The sequence below is a fragment of the Pezoporus flaviventris genome, unplaced genomic scaffold (assembly GCF_033815535.1).
Source record: "Pezoporus flaviventris isolate CSIRO_AGI_PZ_B2104156 unplaced genomic scaffold, CSIRO_AGI_Pfla_v1 ptg000057l, whole genome shotgun sequence".
In the NCBI taxonomy this organism is placed as follows: Eukaryota; Metazoa; Chordata; class Aves; order Psittaciformes; family Psittacidae; genus Pezoporus; species Pezoporus flaviventris.
Genome location: NW_026892605.1, coordinates 522,283 through 542,857, shown reverse-complemented (window position 1 = coordinate 542,857; position 20,575 = coordinate 522,283). Strand labels below are relative to the sequence as shown.

The following is a 20,575-nucleotide window of genomic DNA, read 5'->3' as shown; positions in this document are numbered from 1 at the left end:
GCTGGCACAGCTGGCGGGACCCACCGCCTTCCCCGGCACCCCAGGTTTATAGCGAGTCGCCGTCCTTGCACTTGTTTACATACCCTCCCACCGGGGTATCATGGGAATTAATTGGTCCGCATTTACAAAGCGTGGTGAAGATGCAACAACACGTGAGCGCCTGGGATAAGGATGACCCACGAGGTACCAGCTGTTTGCGGAGTGCTCTAGTAACTGCTCTAACCCATGAGTCTCTCTGTATTACTGACTGTATGCACGAAGTATCATATGCTGGCTGCAAGATAAAAAAAGTGCCGACAAAAGTTTTATACCTGGACCCCCCCAGCAACACAATAGGGGATGTGGACCCAATACAAGAAATCATAGTTTAACAAAAATCACTGGAGCTAACGATCTTAAAATCGGCTTTAGTTTCACTTACATTCACTTACAGAAAGACATTCCCATCTTCAACAACTTTTCAACAGTAGGAGATCTGCTGTTGAATAAAATCCCATTTTGCATCTCCAGGGTGCAAGCTTCACCTACAAAGCCTGGCTTTTTTTCTTTTATTTGATTTTTCTGGTGCAGATCAAATGAGGAGAACGTTTCTCCACACTGAACTCAGAGCAAAGTGATTTTCAGCTGTCTTGTAAGCTGGGTACCTGAAACATCAAGTTCTGAAACTCCTGGCATGGATGCTTCTGGATCAGCTGAGTGAAACATAATTCCCAGGTAGAGAAAAGTTCGTTCAGTGGGCTTGTTACTGTCATCTGAAACATCTCCCTTACCTTGTTTCACATCAAAGTAACCTGATTTTCCAAATGTCAGATAAACAAAAAATCAGGCAAATTAGCTAGAACTCCTTTTAAAAACACCCCAGCATGGACTACTATCTAATAGCTCAGTGCATTACTATTCAGCGTTCAGTATACTAGATTTGTATCTGCTCAAAAACTTTGGGATCCTTCAGAGCTGTTAAACTTTGCATACTTGTGGTTATTGGAAAAACGCATCACAATTTTGCATACTGTCCATTCACCCCTGGGAAGAAAGGCAATGCAAGAACAAGAAATCTGTATTGAGATTAATTGGCAGAAAGATTTAAAGACAATTTTGCAGTGCCTGCCTGTATCATGGTTAACCTGTCACTTCAGCACAGACACTAACCGATACTCAACAAAAAAACATCCTCACTGAATTGTGAACACTGTCCTTCAGATGTGTCATACTTACTATAAACAGTATCTGATCCAAAAGAATTCCCTTGGCAAATAAAGTCAGGCTTTTCCAGCCTGTTTATCCATCAAAAGAGAATATGCAACGTTCTGCAACACAGCAGACATCACAGCTCACTAGTTCTTGAACATGGCTAGTTCACTGAAGTCACAGTGTAGATTTCATCAAAATCAGTACTGGAAATAGAAATAACTTTGCTTATAATATGTTTGTAAGTGTACCATGTTAAATGTGGTTAATGTATGCATAGCTATCTTGATGACCTTATAAAACGATTTCATTGAGGATAAAACACATAATAAAGTGAGGTGAAATGAATCTGCATGATGTTATTATGCTGCTAGCCTGCAGCCTGCCCTTCAGCAGTTCTTGAAAATCAGATATGGGATACCTGTGTTTTTATTCACAAGTAAACTTCATCCCTTCTAGTACTTCAGAGAGTAAGAGGATAAGGTTTTTCCAAGAAGTATGAAAACAACAAAATAAACTTGAGGGATACCATAATTAGGTAAAAGTAATATAGGTCTCCAATTATTATTTAGTCTAAAACTTATTTTTCTTGTTATCCATGTAACAATAATCTGTATCTACCAACAGCATCTTCCATTCAGAAATCCTTACCTACTATGCACCTTCCCAGTACATCTCAAAACACATTAGAAAGCAGAATAAATAACTCACAAAGAAGTCCCATCAGTCTTAGGATAACCTGTTTCTCACAATCCATCATTTCCAAATCCCACATTTTCACAGTCTGTGGCTGCTGTGGGGACCCCACTTACCACTCTTACCAAGTAAGCTTCTGACGACCAATGCTAGGGTAAAGCCTTGCTGGACTCAGCCTCTCCTGCTCTTCCGAGAGTTCTGTGGTGGAAGAGCTTGTCAGACCAGCTTAAATAGTGTATTAGATAGCTACCTGGTGTTGTGGAAGGTGTCCCTGACCATGGCAAGGGGGTTGGAACTAAATGATCTTTAAGGTCCCTTCCAAATCAAACCATTTTATGATTCTATGAAATGGAAATTAAAGAGTTTCTAACTGGTGACAAAGTACCCATCAAACAAGCACACCACTTTGCTCCTGCAGTTCTGAATGGCAGAACAACCACAGGAAAGCTTTTTTCTCAACAGTACTGAACTAAATTTGGGCCACACTTTTGTTGTTAACACAGTATGGTAGAAAATGTTGTCGAGGTAACATCTTTTCCAGTATAACACTTGGTCACCTAAGCTAAGAATCAAAAAATAATTATCGACAGTGCAGCCTTGACAGCTTCACAACACTATTCCTGACCTCTGTTATCTCTAAGGTAGCACCCTGTAATTATTCCCAGCCAAGACTCACCTACTGATCAGTTTTTATGGTATAGGTACCTGATGGAAGTTCCCTCCAACCCTCCAGTGATGAAGTCCTAAATCAGATTTATTTCTATTAATAAGAGGGGTTTTTAAAGGTTCTTTTTCTATCTCATTAGGCTTTAATAACAGGTAAATACAGTTTAACACCAGTTACTTTAACAATGTGCATGCTATTTCATATCTGATTTTTACAAAAAAAAAGAAGATATAGCAAATGTTCTCTTTACAGTTCACAGATCAGTACAAACAATTCCACCACATGTAGCTTTTAAGTACAGTGCATAGGGGAAAAAAAAAAAAAAAAAGCAAATGAAAGGCTAGCAGAAAGAAAAAGCTCAGCCATAATCACCTGGCACTGCACACTTATTTTTATTTTAAAGGGTGTTCTACTGTCTGTTCTTATAATAGACTTGATTCTTATCACAGTTCCTAACACAGCCTTCACACCCTTATTCACGAACAATTTCTGTTAAAAATTTTACATGGGGAAAATTACTATATGGCAAGAATTAGGAAGAGTTCCTTCTTACAGGTTCATAATGATTTTCATATATGGTGTCCTATTATTCCCAGAGAACAAAAAGCAATACTAGACTTTTCTACTAAAACTCAAGTGTATTTGTACTAACTTAGCAGCACTTCAAGGAATTTCAGCACAGCAGAAAGAAATAAGTACAGATTCTTCAATGTTGTCTGATCAGTTGATATTATCTGAGTGATGTGAAGCAGCTGAAGAAAAGTTGACTCAGCACATGCACAGCCAAGGCCTTTGATCACTGTGTTGCCTTAAAATTGGATTTTGTTGGGGATAAGACAAGGCCACTGCTGAGCAATGGCATGATCCAGACAGATAGGATTGGCATGTGTTTTATCTTTTGGGGGACAGGCAGCTGGAGGAAGCTCTGGAAATCTCCACCCTACTGAAGGTCTACTGTGAGACTTGGACCCTGGATATTTTCCCTGAATTTTTTGACTGTATTTTTGCTCTTTACCCAGTGTAAAACTCAGAGTTTGGAGTAACAGAATTGCGGGGTGAGGAGTTTCAGTTTATCTTACTACTACAGCATTTAAAAAAAAATCCTGTGGTTTAAACTAAGAATTTTTCTCTAAATGAGGATGTTCCTACTTACAGCCTTAACTGATGGCCTATTGAAGTGACTGACATTTTAGTCAATGCTGGCACCTTCTATTAAACGTAGCCATATTAACAGTAATTCAGTGCAGAAATAGCATCTGTTTTCTCAATCACCCATTTTACAACTGAAAAAAAAATCATTTTTTTTTTTTTAGGTTTTACTGAGGAAAACATACACATTGTGATTTAAAGGCTATCTATGTCTTACTACTGATAAAATGTGATTATGAACGACATTTTTGTTTAACCTGTAGAGATTTGCAGACATCCCTCCACAATCAAAAGTAAAGCAGAATACTCTTGATCAGATTTGGAATGAGCGTCTGCGAAGAGAACTCAGCTGCAGCAGATTTCTCAGAAACTGTTTTGATGGTCCCATTCTGAACATCACTTTCTTCCAGGAAATCTCTCCAAGCTTCCACTTTAGTGAAGAAAAATCCTTTGTACTGTAAGGTTAGTATTAGTAGCCTTGTGCATAGACAGACTGTGTACAAATGACCAGGACTACTCTCCTTCCAGGATGTGATGAGCTGCAGGACTCCCCCCACATATTGTTTTATACAATGCCAGTAGCACTAGCATTAGGCTATGGAAACTGCTTTATCTCCTTGAACAGAGAATGTAGGAACTTCCAGGAAATAATAGGAGCAAAATGATAAAGTCCAGTTATGCACAACTTGTCAAAATACTTGATTACACTTCTGCTATAGAAAAGGACTGTTTAAAGATACACAGAGGCAAAACACACATTAAAAGAGGATCTAGGAAAAAAGGTAGGCTTTTCCCCCAACATTTTGTATTTCTCTCGTGGCCTCAGAGAAATCCACATATGCCATATAACAATGTTTCTATACCCGAAGACTGTACTTCAAGGGCCAAGGTATGAACAACATGCTCATACTCTTACAAAACAAAGTAACAGGAAGACTGCAAATATCTGTGAAGAAGTTGTTGGGGCTCTTGGAATACATCTATTACAGTTAATTCAGAGTAAATAAAGCATTTTCACTCTTTTAAATGTAGAGGAACTGTAGCATTAGGCTCTGAATATGTAGTTCAGTTTCACTGCTTGGGGAGAAGGATGTTACTTGTGCTGGCTTCCTGTTTTTTCTCTGCTAAAAATTTGGTTTACTTCTTGGAAAACACTTTGGTACAAAGTTACATCCTGATATAATTTGTTCTATAGTCTAGAAGTATTTCTGTATTAAGTACTTGCAAACTCAACCATGAAACAGTCTTTTAATGCCGAAGTAGTACAGCAGACTATCAGAGAAGTATCCTTCATTGAAGCCAAGCAGTAAAACACATATTCAGTACATACAGTGTATGCTTTAATGACAGGGCACATTAAAATGGTTGCAGTGTGAATGTTAAAAACCACTCTTTGCTCTTATCAAATATCCAGCAAGGCCAAATGAATGCTGTTCTGCTAGCACACATCCCTACCAAGTGCTGCTCCCTTCCCCTCTGACCACTTTGGCAAAGACTAATACATTCCTTACTCCACTGCCTGTAAGAATCTGCCAGAAGGACCGCTGTCTCTCCCTCACTGTTGAAAGGAAGTAGCCCCTTCCATCAAGCAGTCTAGCTCAAAATAAAGAAAAAGAGGAAAGCTCTTGATTTTCAAGTAGCTCTTGATTTTCAAGTAAAATTGCATGCAATTTTATTGCTTTCTTTTAATGAACAAACTCTGTTTTGAGAAAAGGTCTGTTTCTTTTTTAAATCACTTTTTTACCCCCAGCAGTTGTACTTGCGTTGATTCTACATTCCAAGGCTTGTGAGCAAGGAGTTCAATAATGGATTCATTGCTCAAACTGCTTTCTTACCCTATTTCTTGTACCATACAAAAAATATTTTTCTAGGATAGATGATGCATCCTCAAGATCAGTTCCCCCGGTAGCTGTAAAACATTTTGTGAGGATACTCCTATTGATTCAACATAATGACAGAAGTGATTGATTTTCAAAATAGAACAAAACTAGAGGCAGTGGGCACAAAGTGAAAGACAGGAGGTTCCTGCTGAACATCAGGAAACACTTCTTTATTGCAAGGGTGACAGAGCACTGTCACAGATTGTCCTGAGAGGTTGTGGACTGTCCATCCTTAGAGATGTCCAAAAGCCCTCTAGACATGGTCCTGGGCAATTCAGTCTGGGTGGCCCTGCTTGAGCAGGCGCATGGTACCAGATGACCTCCAGAGGTCCCTGCCAGCTTCCAACAGTCTGTGATTCTGTGATTAAATGAGCAGTTGAAAAAAAATAAAAGACATTTTGGCAAAACGTGGGTCATTCAAATAGCCACACGGTCATATTTGCTATTCTGTAACAGTTTCTGACCCTAGTAGAAGGGCTTACGTTTTCCACATCAGGATTCTGCTGAAGAGCTCAACTCATAAATATTATTCTGGGCATTATGATGAAAACAAGAAACATATCATTGAATTTATATGTGTAAAACTTTGCTGTTAAAAAGAACTATTAACAATTTTGTTTTCCTACATTCTTGGAACATACGATCAATACACAAGTAGCTCAAGTTGTCAAAAACCACTATACGAGCCCATTAAAAATGATTAACCTCACTTTTAAGTAGATAATGCTGGTTTAGTCTGAGATGCCATTAGCTGCTAGACTCAGAGGCTCTGTCACAATACCTTCATTACCAGCTGAAAATTGTTTAGATTAGGCCAAAATGTGAAAATTGGAGACAAACCTGGGAAAGAATTTCACAATCCCCGGTTTTGAGGTCCTCAAAAAATTTATAAATGCATATTCAGAAATCACAGCAGAATAAAATAAAAATAAAGATGTCTACAAGTACCAGAACTAACAAAGTCTGTTTCCCTAAGCATTTGTGTCTCCTGTCTGATTTGGAATCTGAACTTCACAACACCCAGCAGTGCAGCCTGAGCAAACACTATATTAAAAAATTCTAAACACCAAAGTTTAGAAAATGCTTCAGTTAGTTTTTGCCAAGGAAACCTCAATAGAATTCCTGGTGTTTGATAAAATGGGAAAGCTGAATGAGAGCTTTCCAAGAGATGAGGCATACATATTGGCTCTTTTCCATCTAGATCCTCTGGTGTCGAAAAAGAAACTACAAGGTTTTTCTCTTAAAAGCGTTTTCCCTAAAACAGAGTTAGGCTCCTCTATGAAAGCTGCCCATTTTAAATAATTTCTATTTGATAAATTTCGTAAATCTCTACCTCTCTATCAGATTTAAGGGTACAAGTCCAACGGATCTGACAAGATGCACCCGTGGATCTGGAGGGAACAGGTAGATGTCGTTGCCAAGCCATCATCCATCATATTTGAGAGGCCAGGGTAGCCTGGAGAAGTTCCTGGTGACTAGAGAAGGGGAAATATAGCCCCCATTTTTAAAAAGGGAAAGAAGGAAGACCTGGGGAACTACAGACCAGTGTCACCTCAGTGCCCAACAAGATCATAGAACAGATCTTCCTGGAAACTGTTTTAAGGCATATGGACCATAAGTGGGTGATTTGTGACAGCCAGCATTTCTTCACTAAGGGCAAATCATGCCTGACCAATTTGGTGGCCTTCTATGATGGGGCCACAGCATTAGTGGATAAGGGAAGAACAACTGATGTCATCTACCTTGACTTGTGCAAGGCACTGCCCCACATGACTTCCTTGTATCTAAACTGGAGAGGCATTGATTTGATGGATGGACCACTCAGTGGGTAAGGAATTGGCTGGATGGTCACACTCAGAGAGTTGTGGTTAATGGCTCAATGTCCAGTTGGATTCCAGTAACATGTGGTGTCCCTCAGAGGTCAGTCTTGGAACTGATCCTGCTTAACATTTTTGTCAGTGACATGAACAGTGGGATTGAGTGTGCCCTCAGCAAGCTGTGGGGTTCAGTCTACACGCTGTGGAGAAGGAATGTTATTCAGAGGGAGAGGAGGCCACTGTCAACCTCAAGAAGTTCAACAAGGCCAAATGCAAGGCCTGCAACTGCGTCAGAGCAATCCCAAGCACAACTACAGGCTAGGGGAGACTGGATTCAAAGCAGCCTTGAGGAGAAGGACATAGGGGTGTTGGCTGATGAAAAGCTCAGCATGAGCCGGCAGAAAGCCAACTGCATTCTGGGCTGCATCAAAAGGAGTGTGGCCAGCAGGTCAAGGCAGGCGATTCTTGCTTGATCAAGTCCAGAGGAGGCCACAAAGATGATCAGAGGGCTGGAGCACCTCTCCTATAAAGACAAGATGAAAGAGTTTGGCTTGTTCAGCCTGGAGAAGAGAAGGCTCAGGGAAGACCTTGTAATTGCATCTTTCAATACCTAAACGGGGCCTGTAAGAAATCTGAAGATGGACTTTTTACAAGGGCATGTAGTGATAGGACAAGGGGGAATGGCTTTGAATTGAAAGAGAGGAGATTCAGATGAGATATTAGGAAGAAATTCCTTGTCATGATCATGGTGAGACACTGGAACAGGTTGCCCAGAGAAGCTGTGGCTGCCCCATCCCTGGCACTGTTCAAGGCCAGGTTGGATGTGGATTTGAGCAACCTGATCTAGTGGAAGGTGTCCCTGCCTGTGGTAGGAGTGCTGGAACTAGATGGTCTTTAAGGTAATTAATTTATTCTTTGTAACAGGATGTTAGAAGTTCGGCTTGCCCTGTTAGATTTTCTCAGTGGTATATAACCTATTTGCTCCCCTAATGTTATCTTTTCTGTCATTTCAACCAAGGCTTGGTTGCTCCAACCTGAAATTCTTTGTCTAACCAAATTCTTCTATATCTCTTTTTTTCTCCTATTTTTGTCTGGCTTCTGCCTGTCCAGCCACATGCCCCAGCTGCCTCTTTGCCACTTACTATGTAAAGTTCTACACATTTCTTAGGGGTTGTTGAAGAAATAGCTAGTTCTCCCGTATCTTAGAGTGGGCTGGAGAAAGCACTTGCTTAACAGTGGTGGAGGGTGTTTTTCAGGGAGCCTTATCTGCAGGTTGTCCTGTCCATTTCACACCCACTTACCTGTGGTGTATTTACATGGCACAAATGGGCTGCAGTTTTCACACTTCCCCTCTTCCCTAAACTAAGAACACGGGCAACCAAGATGCATCACTTTTAGCTTAAATATTTACTTAGATTTTGATGCTTTTTCTCCAGTCAAGTGATGTTTGAATCAGCCTTTGGGCTAGCAGCACACTCTATATCACTGGACTCTTGTGTCTTAATAAATACAATGAAAAATGTGAATCTGCTGTCTGAATGGATACTTTTGATGGATTATTTACAGCAAGTATGTACTGAATCAGACTCTCACTACACAAAATCTACAGATCACCTACTGCATCTCCTGTAAAATTCCATGCTTATCTCTGACACTGCTGAAGTGCATAATCTTTTTGCCTACAAACTGTAAGACTAAGGAGGTGGATACAGTTAATTTGGTTTTAGTAAAGATAACTATAAAGAGCCTTACTGCTATCATAAATACTTTTATAATCTCTTTTGGTTTAGTGCCACTGCTTGGTAATATATTCAAAATATTATTATAGTAGTGCCCAAGAGCCCCGTTCAGTATTAGATCTCACTAAATAACAGATAGTCCATATAGACCAAAACTCTGGGTCTCCTGCTCTAGTTTGTTAAGCACAATCTCACTGCCTATATATGCTTGGTTTTAAGATAATACTGTTTCCACTGGTTTGATTTTTTGGCCTTTGCAGAGGAAAACACTCCTTTAAGGTACACTTCACTTATTAGATTTATGTGATAGATAAGAAACCTACAGTTGAAACTGAATGAACAGTGTTAGTCACACAATTTCTTTACACTGGACAATGAGTCAATAATTATTACTACTACGCTTCTGTGTCACATTGCCTCAGGATATTATCCTGGAGGCTACTAACCCTTGAGTTGACATCAGAAGTATCAGTGACTGTTTTTGTGGCTGTGAAAAGGACAAGCTGGTAGACAGTTTGTTTTGGATGACAGGTAGGCAACAGACAAATGTCATCCAGCAAAACCACAAGACAGCTCAACCTGCTCCTCCATGTGTCAAGTTGAAAACCTGACACTATGTTAGTCTTCACAGCAAATTTCAGCTCTTTCACAATATGCATTAACAGTTCATTTCCCTAAAACCCACAGAAGGATTTTTTCCCTCATATTTTCTTTTAGAAGTCCTGCGCTAAACGCTTGACATTGGTTTATGCTGTGCCACCCTCTTTCATATTAACTGATGACCTGCTCTTAATTTTTAGGTAGATGAAACAAAAGAGATCAAAAGTAGGGTAAGAACAAAAAGGTTGATGTGAGATACACTACAATAATGATTAATCCACCTCATTCTGGGGCTTTTTTTCTGTTTTTTTTTTTTTTTTGAGAAAGATTGCCCAACGTGTTCTTTTCTCCTTCCATGGATAGATGTCTAAATTAGAAATTATAGGAATTTTTTTTTTCCAGTCTAGAAAATTTTTGAGATTAAAAAACCCCCCAATCAAACCATATATATATCTTATTCTACTGAAGGGTAATGCCAAACTGATTCAAAGCTTTGAGGGTTTTTGTGTTTTGGTTTGTTTTGGTTTGTTGGTTTGTTGTTTGTTTTTGTTTTTTTTTTTTCTGAAATGTAGTAAAAGGAAATATTACCCTAAAATATCCTGATTTTTATGCACCTGTTCTGGAACACAGAGAGTTCAAAATTTCATGCTAGTCAATGCAGGGCTGCTGACTGTTTCTGAAGTGGATCTGTGTCTTGGGTTGGTTGGTTCTTTGGTTTTTTGGTTTGGGGTTTGTTTTTTTTTGTTCTGTTGGTTGGTTTTTTCCCCCTGCTCAAGTTCTTCTGGTAGGTATAAATAATAAAAAAGGAAACTTCTCCCCTCCTAGCTCTGCAAATGATCAGTATCTCGGTGTTTCAACTCTACTTACTTACATAAAGTGCATCTCCAAGAGAAGATGCTGAGATGCATACCACAACCACATTGTTTGAGATCCTGATTCTTCCTCATTACCATGAGGACGGGGGAATATTTCATCCTGGGAATGCCCTTCTATTGCTATTCTCTTAACACTCTCTAAGGGACCTCAGAAATTTTGCTTCAGCGACATTGGTACACTTCCACAAAAGTTTTTTTTTGTTTTGAAAATGATTATTTTCTAGTGAAAAAAAAAAACACAACAAGATTTCTGAACCTCTGAAGACAGTCACCCACCTGGGGGGCTTGTGCAAATTTCCCTTGAGAATGAAGGAGCCTTACCAAGTTCACTAATGATTCCTCATCAGTGCTGCAAAAGGAAACTTGGCACAGTAAAGAATCAAAAACTTGTTTCCCAAAATGTTGGATTTCCTAACAGCAAGAAAAACATTCTGGAATAAAGATCTGTACTTTGTGACTCAATTAATCATTGAAAGCACATCACCCTTCATCCTAGAACACTCATGTATGCAGACACAATTTCAACATGTGAACAGGTTGTCCTCCTGCCAAAGATGAAGTTTGTTAATCATCTTTTAAAGCTATATCTTTACCAGGTGAGCTAGAGTTGTCCCCATTTCAAAACATTATTTCTATAAGACTTTCTCATCTGCATGGGTTTCAAAGAAATACCAGAACATACTTAAAGAAACACAAATAACTGCATTTTTCACTATGATAAATTCTTCCCTCTTTGTACACAAACCTGTGCCTGTCCCAATATCCTACGCAAGAACTGCACTGCCTGTCACAGGATACAAAACCAATCAGAAATCCAAAGAGCTAAGTGAAAAAACATTAAAGTTCTGCAACTCAAAGTATGAATATGAAGCAGCAGAAATATACAGGCATTGCAGTAAAAGAGTAATCAGTTGCCCAATCCTGGGAGATCTTGTAAAAATAACCTGTGGGTTTTCTGCCAGCAGGAGGAGTTTAATCAAAAGAAATGTCTGTTAAACATAGTCAGAAAAAAAAACAGCTTTTCCCTGGTCTCTACTTTTTTATTCTGTTCCATCTTCTACTAATAACCTCTCTAAACAGGTGTTCTTCCAGTAATTACAAAAAATTTCCTAATTAGTAATTTAAAGGACAACTTCTAATTTTGTACATTTATGTAACAGTATTTATCAACATCTACTATAGCAAGCTTGACCTTAATAAAGAATATTGTTGAAAGTAAAAAAAGAGTCATTCAGGACAGCTGCTTATTACCCAGGACATGATAGTCTGGACTGTTGCAGTTGACAGCAAGCCCTTGACAGAAGCACTGTGCAGCATTCTCTGTTTTAAGAGCAACTGGAAACGGACCATTATTACATTTTGAAAGAGGAGCAAAATGCATTTTTTTTAAATACATAATAATAGTGTTGAATCTAATAAGAACGTTAATGCATTAGCTTCCTTTAATAGTGTAAGAGTGGATTAACAAACCATATCTAAATGATATCCATTTGTATTACATTCATTTTGCTCAACACTGACACACAGGAGTGGTGGCATGGCATGTACAGATTGGTACAGTGCACTGCACAACTGCTAACCAAAAGCTATATATAACTGATAACCAAAAGCTTATAGAACCTATCTGAAACTACCAATGTAGTTTAACCATGAATATTTTTTCCCAGGCAAGCCAGCCATGTCTACAACCAACTTCACATCTTGACAAATATATCATAGTAATTTAAACTGCCAGCCATGTGATCGCCTACTAACTACTGTAGCTTAGTGTTGATGTAGACGAGAAGACAACAACTCCTGTTGGTTGTACATTTCCTTTGAGACCAGACAAGTTAAAAATTTGTGGTAAATGGTTTTATTGTGCTTGGCAAAGCTTGCTTAGTCATAAGTTAGAAACAGTTTCAAAAGTACTGGTTGTTTCTTTGCAGCATTAAAGACAATTTTAAATTAATTAAACTTATGTGTGTAATTTGATAAAGTGATGCTGTGCCCAGGCAAGTCACCACTGGCTTTTTTGCTGGCTTTTTTTTTTTTGGCTTGATTTTTTTTGCTTGCTTGTTTGTGGGGTTTTTTGCTTGTTTGTTTCAGAATATACTTAACAACTTTCCATGCTATGGAAAGTTCTCTATGATATTGTGCTTAAGTCACAATTTTTGCTCAGGTCTCAATTTTATTCTTGCTTAGGAACAAAGGAAGCTCACAAAACAACAAGAAAAAGCCTCAAAAAAGAGGCACACAGCAGGCAGCTGTCAAGAGTAAGTAATAGCAGTCAATGCTAAACAGGCTCTCAGAAACTTACATTTATTATACCTTCATTGGTATTTTTGTATTTTGTAATATTTGTTCATTAGTTTTAATTCACAAGCATTTTTGCATTTAACTATATATATATATTTATGGTTTTTTTCCCATGCTAGTCATACTTTCAGAGAACTTTATCATGTGTGATAAAACATTTTTATGCACCTGAGCACATCTGTCCTTCCAAAGCCTGTATCCAGTTAACTGGTGCTCAAACATGGGGCATGGAAAAATGTCCTCAGATTCCGTCTCAGCTCAAATCTGTTCAGTAATAGCTCCTGTCTATAAACTACTAATGTCACCACACTGCTGGCAGAAAAGGTTTAAAGTGCTAACATGCTTGAGCTAAGACAGCTCCAGCTGTTCAAATTGCCAATCTGAGCTAAATTAGCTGACTTTGTCTGGAGCATATTAAGAAGCATACACAGAAATTACTTCACTGGGAAACAAATCTGGGCAGTAACTTTTAGCAGCCTTTAGTAACCTCCCTGACAAGAACCTGAAAGAAGACATCTGCCTATGACTTTAAATGCTTATACTTCACTAAAAGCTCAAAAAGAAAATAAAGACCTGTGTTGCTCCTCAATTCTCAAGTGTCAAGGCTTCAGTTTGAGAACAACTATGTTTGTTTCTTATTTATTCAACAGAAAAATAGTTACTTCTCAAAAGTTCACACAGTGAACATCAGTAACTTTACTATAAAGTTGTTCCTGCGACCCCATAAAAACGTTTCTCTTCTTGCATATTTCGTCTATATTGATAGAACAATTCTTGGTTATATCTGAGACTAGATAGAAACAGTGAACCTCTTTTTTTTTTTTTCAGCAGAATTACTTTTAAAATTCAAAATATTTGTTTGACAAATAATCTCTATGATCCAGAAGAAAAGCATAAAAAACAGGAAATGAAACTTTCTGAGAACTCATCCATGCACTAGACCTTTAGCTACACACAAGGACACATCCTCCATTAGTATAAACGACTGGAAGCAATTCACAAAATACTTTTGGTTTTGGTTGTCTGCCTACATTTAAATCTTTTGGTCAACCTCAACCAAACTTAGCAGAGGAGCAGAGATTTCAAATACTAGATTCTGGCAAGTTGCTTGAAAATAAGTCAACAAATAAAAGATCTTCATTAATGTTTCTACTGAGTAAAGTGGTGTAGAGTGAGTGTACCTGTACAGAATAAAGAAGCTGTAAAGGAGAGAGGGCTATGCATTGGTGGGGAAAACTTTCACTGGAAGTTGTGTATGTTAGAAACAAAAGAACCTAAGAGTTAGAAATAAATCCACAGGAAACCAAGCATTGCTAAGCCTGCTGCTCGCAGAACTATCTGCTTTCTAAAAAAAAAAAGAAAAAGTCTAATTAAAGGTTTTTTTATCTGATCATTTCATATGGTCACTGGAGTCATAAAGATTCTGGATTTTTTTTTCATTTTTTTGCCAAATGAAATCAGTAAGAGTCCTGAATAACCCTTCTTTTTCTCTCTTCTCCTTATAAAATCCAGCTTCAGTATCTTACATGTATATGCCTGCTTCTGTGATAATGTTGGCCATGGTGGTCATACACACATAGTAGGTGCCCAGCTTTCCTCCGAGTTCCAGTGACTTCCTTCACAAAAGAAGGAAGGCAGTCAGGAGGGAAAATGATCTTGTTATTTACAAGCTAACAAAATACAGTAAAGGAAAACATGAGAAAACATGGAACACAGCAGCAGCATTTTCATTTCCATGAGGAAAAGAATTCCTTAGCAGATAAGGTATTTTTTTCATGTACTAGTGCATTTGGTGTTGGAGATGAGCAGCTATGATACAACTCAATTCTTTTAAGTAATAGATACAATAAAACGCAGGAGCTGGCTGTACTTTCTGTACAAAACTGACTGCGCAAGCCATTTCTGTAGTGCTGGTGCTAAGAAGCCAAAAACCAGTGGTAAAGAACAGATGGTATAGCTATCGTATGAAACGTAGCCTTTATTTTAAAAAACAAACCCGAATATCTTACTTAAGTGCTAATTTAAGGTATGAGTGAAGGTAGCTTCTAACAGATCTTCTCATCTGACAATAAAAAGTGGAATAAATTGGAATTTTTAAAACAGTTGTAAAAGGCAGAAAGGAATGGCTTGCCTCTCCCAACAGTTTCTGGGAGAGGCACAGAGAGGCAAGCCATTCCTTTGTATATAAGTATAAAAAAAATGGTATAAAAATATAAAAAGTAAAAGAAAAAAAAAGTATAAATAGTATAAAAGAACACGAAGTTTGTATAGAACCAGAATGTTTTGGGTTGAAAGGGACCTTAAAGGTCATCTGGTGCCAATCCCCTGCCATGGGCAGGGACACCTTCCACTAGACCAGGCTGCTCAAAGCCCCATCCAACCTGGCCTTGAACACTGCCATAAAGACCACAGAAAAAAAATCGAGTACCTTGGCCTTCTCCATATCCCAGCTGACCAGGTCTCCTGCTTCCTTCAGAGGGGGCCTACATTTTCCCTTGTCTTACTTTTATTCCCAATGTATGTATAGATGTTTTTCCCATTGCCCTTAATTTCTGTGGTCAGATTGAGTTCTGTCAGGGCTTTAGCTTTCCTATCCTGATCCCTGGCTGCTTTGATTTTTTTCTCTGTATTCCTCCCAGGCTACCTGTCCTTGCTTCCATCCTCTGTAGACCTCCTTTTTATGCTGGAGTTTGTTTCCAAGAATGGATCAAAGTACTTTGCAGAGGATAGTATAAAGAGAAAAAACCTCTAGTAAGTAAAGATCAAAGCAGAAATGGAAAATAAACAATACAATGTAAAAAAACAAACATAAAACTGAACCATGGAAGCAATCTATAATGTTTCTGTTTTAGTTTGTTTTTTTTTAAGAAGGAAAAAAAACAAATAACAGTTTTAGTCCTGGTAACAAAGTTCACATATGGCCTTCAACATTCCCAATGGTTGCATTTTAAAAACAAAATAAAATGTCTTGAGTTCTGGCAGTCAACACTGTATTTCTCCTGCAGGAATTAGAGCATCAACAGCTGAAGGCAGCTTTACATTTTATTAATGAAATCTGCCCATATAAGGGAAACACACATCTTTCAACTTTTCCCTGCTGAAGAAGAGATACTTTAAAATATTTTTAGTTAAAATGCAGGTGTTGGAAACTAAGATAAATATATTTTTTAAACTATATTATGTGTCCTTTATATTTTAGGGACTGTAGTTTGTTGTTAAACTTCGGCAAAAATGCACTATTGCCAATTTTTCTTTGAGGGAAGAGAGACTGTGTAATGATAGTGATAGTTTAAAATCACCTATTGCGTGAGTTACCAGATACTTTTTAATAGCAGTTATGAAAACAGTGAAATAACAGATTGACAAGGACACAAGAGGATGGGTGAGCGACATTCTTCCAGAGAGAGGCAAATTCAAGCAACTTCCAGTGAGGGCAATCCAAGCTCACAGTATGCTTTTAATTGCAAGGGAAGCTCATGCAGTACACAAAGGACAGAAAGACCTGCAGTCAGTGTACCTCCAAAAGGAAAAGGAAGTGGAAGCTCCAAGGAAAACATGTGAATCCCTTCATTTCCACCTGCTTTGTATCTGCTGGGTATCTGTGCAATAAAGAGTTCATGCTAAAGGTCCTTAAGAGAAAGTACCTGTTGGTTTTGTTGGCAGCATATTCCCAAGCTTCCTTTATGTACTAGAGGCAAGCCTCCCAGAAAAGAGGTTAAAACATACCAAATACAGTTTATGATGAACATTTTATTTGACAGTTTTTAAAACTGTTGTAGTTAATGAAATTCAAATAAGTATATATGAACTGATTGAAAAAGAGTAAGATTAGCTATAAAACAAGAACACAGCTTGGCCCAGCTCAAGAATGAGACAATGGATTTTCAGAAAAAGAAGAAAAAGAGGGAAAGTTAAAAACTGAAAAATACCCATTAGACAATAAAATTTTTCAACAAGAAAAGAACAATAGTTAAAGCCCCAACTTGAGTGAATTCTTGCACAAAAGTCCCACTGACTGCAACAGACCAGACTTTCACTGAAGTGCCACTGCACAGAATTGTCAGGAGTGATGTCAGGAGTGATGAAAAGAGGTGTGAAAATGACAGAGGTGGTTGTGTTTTCTTTTTTTAAGACTTTAAAAATAAGCTGCTACTACCTGACCATTTGTTTACATGTTAAACGACCTTCTTTTTACTGTTTCCAACAACTGCCATCCAGCATGCAACCAATGTTAGCTATGGTTTGATGTAACTCTTTTTTTTTTTTTTTTTCCTAAAAGATATTTAAAAAATACTGTTTTAAAGGCTGGTTTTGGAAAACATACCGTGAGAACTACAGTGTACAGTGTATATTAGTGTGCAGAGCTGCTTCTTGTACCATCTGGAAAATAGCATATCAAACCTTTGTGGCGAGTTTTAGACTTTTGACAATCAAAATTGATTATTTCAAATGGCATGTTTACATAGTAGAAACAAACTTGCAGCAAGCTAGTACAAGTAAAGTAGCTGAACCTTCTGCCATGAGAAATACTAAATCAGGCTTTGATCATTAGGTAAACTCTTTTAACCTCTGTGACATAACCAATGTAGCACTCCAAATTGCATCTTTATCTTAATGGATTTTGTAACCTGTTTCAACCTTGAAGACAGAACAGTGTTCTGCTTTAAATTCCATCTGGCCTAGTGTAAAGGACATTGTTTTTTTTGAGGCAAGAAGAGTGTTTTATACTCGTGGGTATAGTTTTAACACCTTATCCTTTAAGCACAGTAAATCTCTGCAATGGAAAGCAACAGAAAAACAAAGGGCTCCTTCCTAGCTAATAGGTAGGTATCACTTATTGTAATTGTGGCACACTGATTTACTACAGCTGAGGATAGGACCCACAGCTTCATTTGTTTAAACAAATGTAGCAAAATAAACAATCATGAGTAAGAATCTAAATAAATAGGTAAAATTAGTTAAGCAAACATGACAAGCCATGTGTTCCTGTGAGACAAGTGGTCAAGGTAATGAAATGTGCAAGGCAAAATGAGTGTTTTACATAATCTAGTAAATTATCTTGTAATAATACAAATCTTAAAACAGTTCATCCTAAACACAAAATGAGTTTGACAAAGAGAAATGATAGAATATTGGTGGTTTTTAAGAGGAATAATACTTTTTTCCCAAATTGCTTTATTATTATTAATTATTATCATTATTTCCTTAGGAGATCATTTATTTCAACTCAAATGGAGCTGTAGTTCTGAATTTAAAAAAAAAAAAAAGTTCTATACTGTATACACCAAGTCCTAATAAGTTGAATCTTGTATATAGCAAGCTCTAATAAGTCGAATCTTGTACATAGCAAGCCCTAATATAGGAGGTATTGTGCATATTTGACCTCCTCGCTTTATGAAAAGCCATGCACTGGGTCATGCAGTAATTTCCCCGCTTTGTGAGAACAGTACATCCAGCATGCTGAGGCACACATAATCCACATCCTTGCACCTAATTTTGGGTATGTCATGATGTACAATTAGTCGGAAAAGACATAATATTTGCTACCAGCTTGGCAGAATGCCTGTCCTTGGTTCAAGCACTAGTGGCCCTGCTTGATGTGTGTAGGTGGGCAGTGAAATGCTGCTCAGGCTGCCTCGGCGCATCTGGTATGTGGAGACACAGGGTGGGAGAGACTGCGGTGGTCTGCTGGGGAGCTCACAGAGGAGGGTATGTGCAGTGTACAAAATCGCCAATCCGATTTCTTCCTCTGGTCAGGTTCGGTGAAGCCAGACCACGTGCATATCCCAGTCATCAGTGTTGCGCATTTTTTTCCCTCCTGTCAGAGGTGTTTCTCCCACAGAAATCCTGTCCTGGAAAATACTGGACAAAACTCTGGATTTCTTTTGAGGTCAGCTGTTTCATGACCAAATAAAAATGTACTGTGAAAATTGTACTGGAATCACCATTTGCCTTATTCAGAGCTTAGGCCAATTAATAACATGGCTAAATATTTTTTAAAATAAGTAATTTTTTATTTAAGCTTATCAGTCAACTCATGCTGGGTCAACTCTGATAGTATATTATCACCAACAACTTGAACATCACTCAAATAACACTTGAACATCAGGGAAATTAAAAGTGCAGGACTGAAGGGAAGGTTTCATGCTATGGGCTATAGTGGAGATGCTGGCTTAGGTTGTTCTGTTCTTGCTCTGATGACTGTGGTCACTGTTAGCCATAGTCTGAGGAAACATGGCGATGTAGACCAGAGGACCAAACTTGTTACAATTAACTGCAAAACCCTGTTATTTTTAAACTGGCTGAGTTCTCACCAGTTTTTAATGTGCCTTCATAAAGGAATAGCACTGGCACAGGTGAGAAGACAGCTCCAGGGTATGAAAGAACAGCCTGGGACAGAGTATAGATCTCTTGATGGTGACAGTGGCTATAGTTTCATTAGTATTTAAAAATACATATTTTAACTGATAACATACTAATAACAATCATCTTGTTTGCAGGCTTGTAAAAAGAAAGAGTTTGCTATCAAAATACAACTCTGCACCTTCAATGAAATGTACAACACTGAGGGCGCATTTGCTAAGCACTAGGCTCTTGTTTGCCATTGGAATAGTTTTCTAATAAATGGAAACTAGTCAATCCTTATATTAAAAAGTTATCTGTACTCAGACTGATTCTTTAAATGCTAACCCTTTTAGACAGATGCCAATAAATCTTGATATTTAAAGGTGATGTAGCTTAAACAATTATCTTAGGTAAATACCTAAGTAGTTTAAAGGGACTAGGAGAAATAAACTATCCCATAACATATCACAGCACAGTCTAAAAGAATACGCATGGATCAACTGTGGAAGAAGCACATAAAAACTGTTTGAAGACAAGAAGACAAGACAGATTCAAGTAACCAAAGAACTCTCATGTCTCTACGTATTACAGACCTCAGATCTGACCTGGCACAAGCCTGCTTTTGAGGACACTGCTAAAGTTTAATAAACAGCCTGTAGATCAGGATCTATCACTTCTTTAAGCAATCCACACAGTGCACCACAATCACTCTTGCCATCAACCTCCATGTGCCAGGAAACAGATTTTTAGATTTAACAGGAAGCCACAAGAATGATTGGCAGAATACGACAATCATTAGAAAAGCAAATCGAAAGAAAAATTATTCATATTAATTTCCATCTATTCCAAAGAAACCCAAGACTATAGCTGGAAATTATGATCTCTTTCTTAAATGCTGCATGTAGCTCCTTTAATGAATGTACAAGGAGCCAGCCAACAGGAAGCTCAGCTTGCCACTGTAGACTAATGAAATGCTTTGAACTACAGGCATAAGAACACCCAAATTACACACTGCAATACTCACAATATTTGAGCTGCTCCACAATGCAGAAGCCAATTATTCTTGGCAAGCATCCCCATCATGCCTTCCAGCTCCCCATCGTTCACATGTGGAGTAGTGCCACATCAAAAGAACCTAGCTATAAATTCCATAAACCCTTAGACATGAAGACCAAGTGGGAAAAATACTAAACCTCTTGGAGCAAATAAGATTTCAAATAGAGTAAAGTTCATTTGCTCAGAGGTTTTATCAGTAGAGCTCTTTGCAAGAAAGAATAGCTAAAAATTCAGTTCACATAAACTTATGATGCTTATCAGTCTA

General features: G+C 38.1%; 1 protein-coding gene across 3 annotated transcripts in view; it reads right to left on the bottom strand.

Moving 5' to 3' along the window:
- LOC133277500 (cAMP-specific 3',5'-cyclic phosphodiesterase 4D) overlaps positions 1 to 20,575 on the bottom strand; it is a 280,131-nt gene that overhangs the window by 47,019 nt on the left and 212,537 nt on the right. The window lies entirely within an intron of this gene.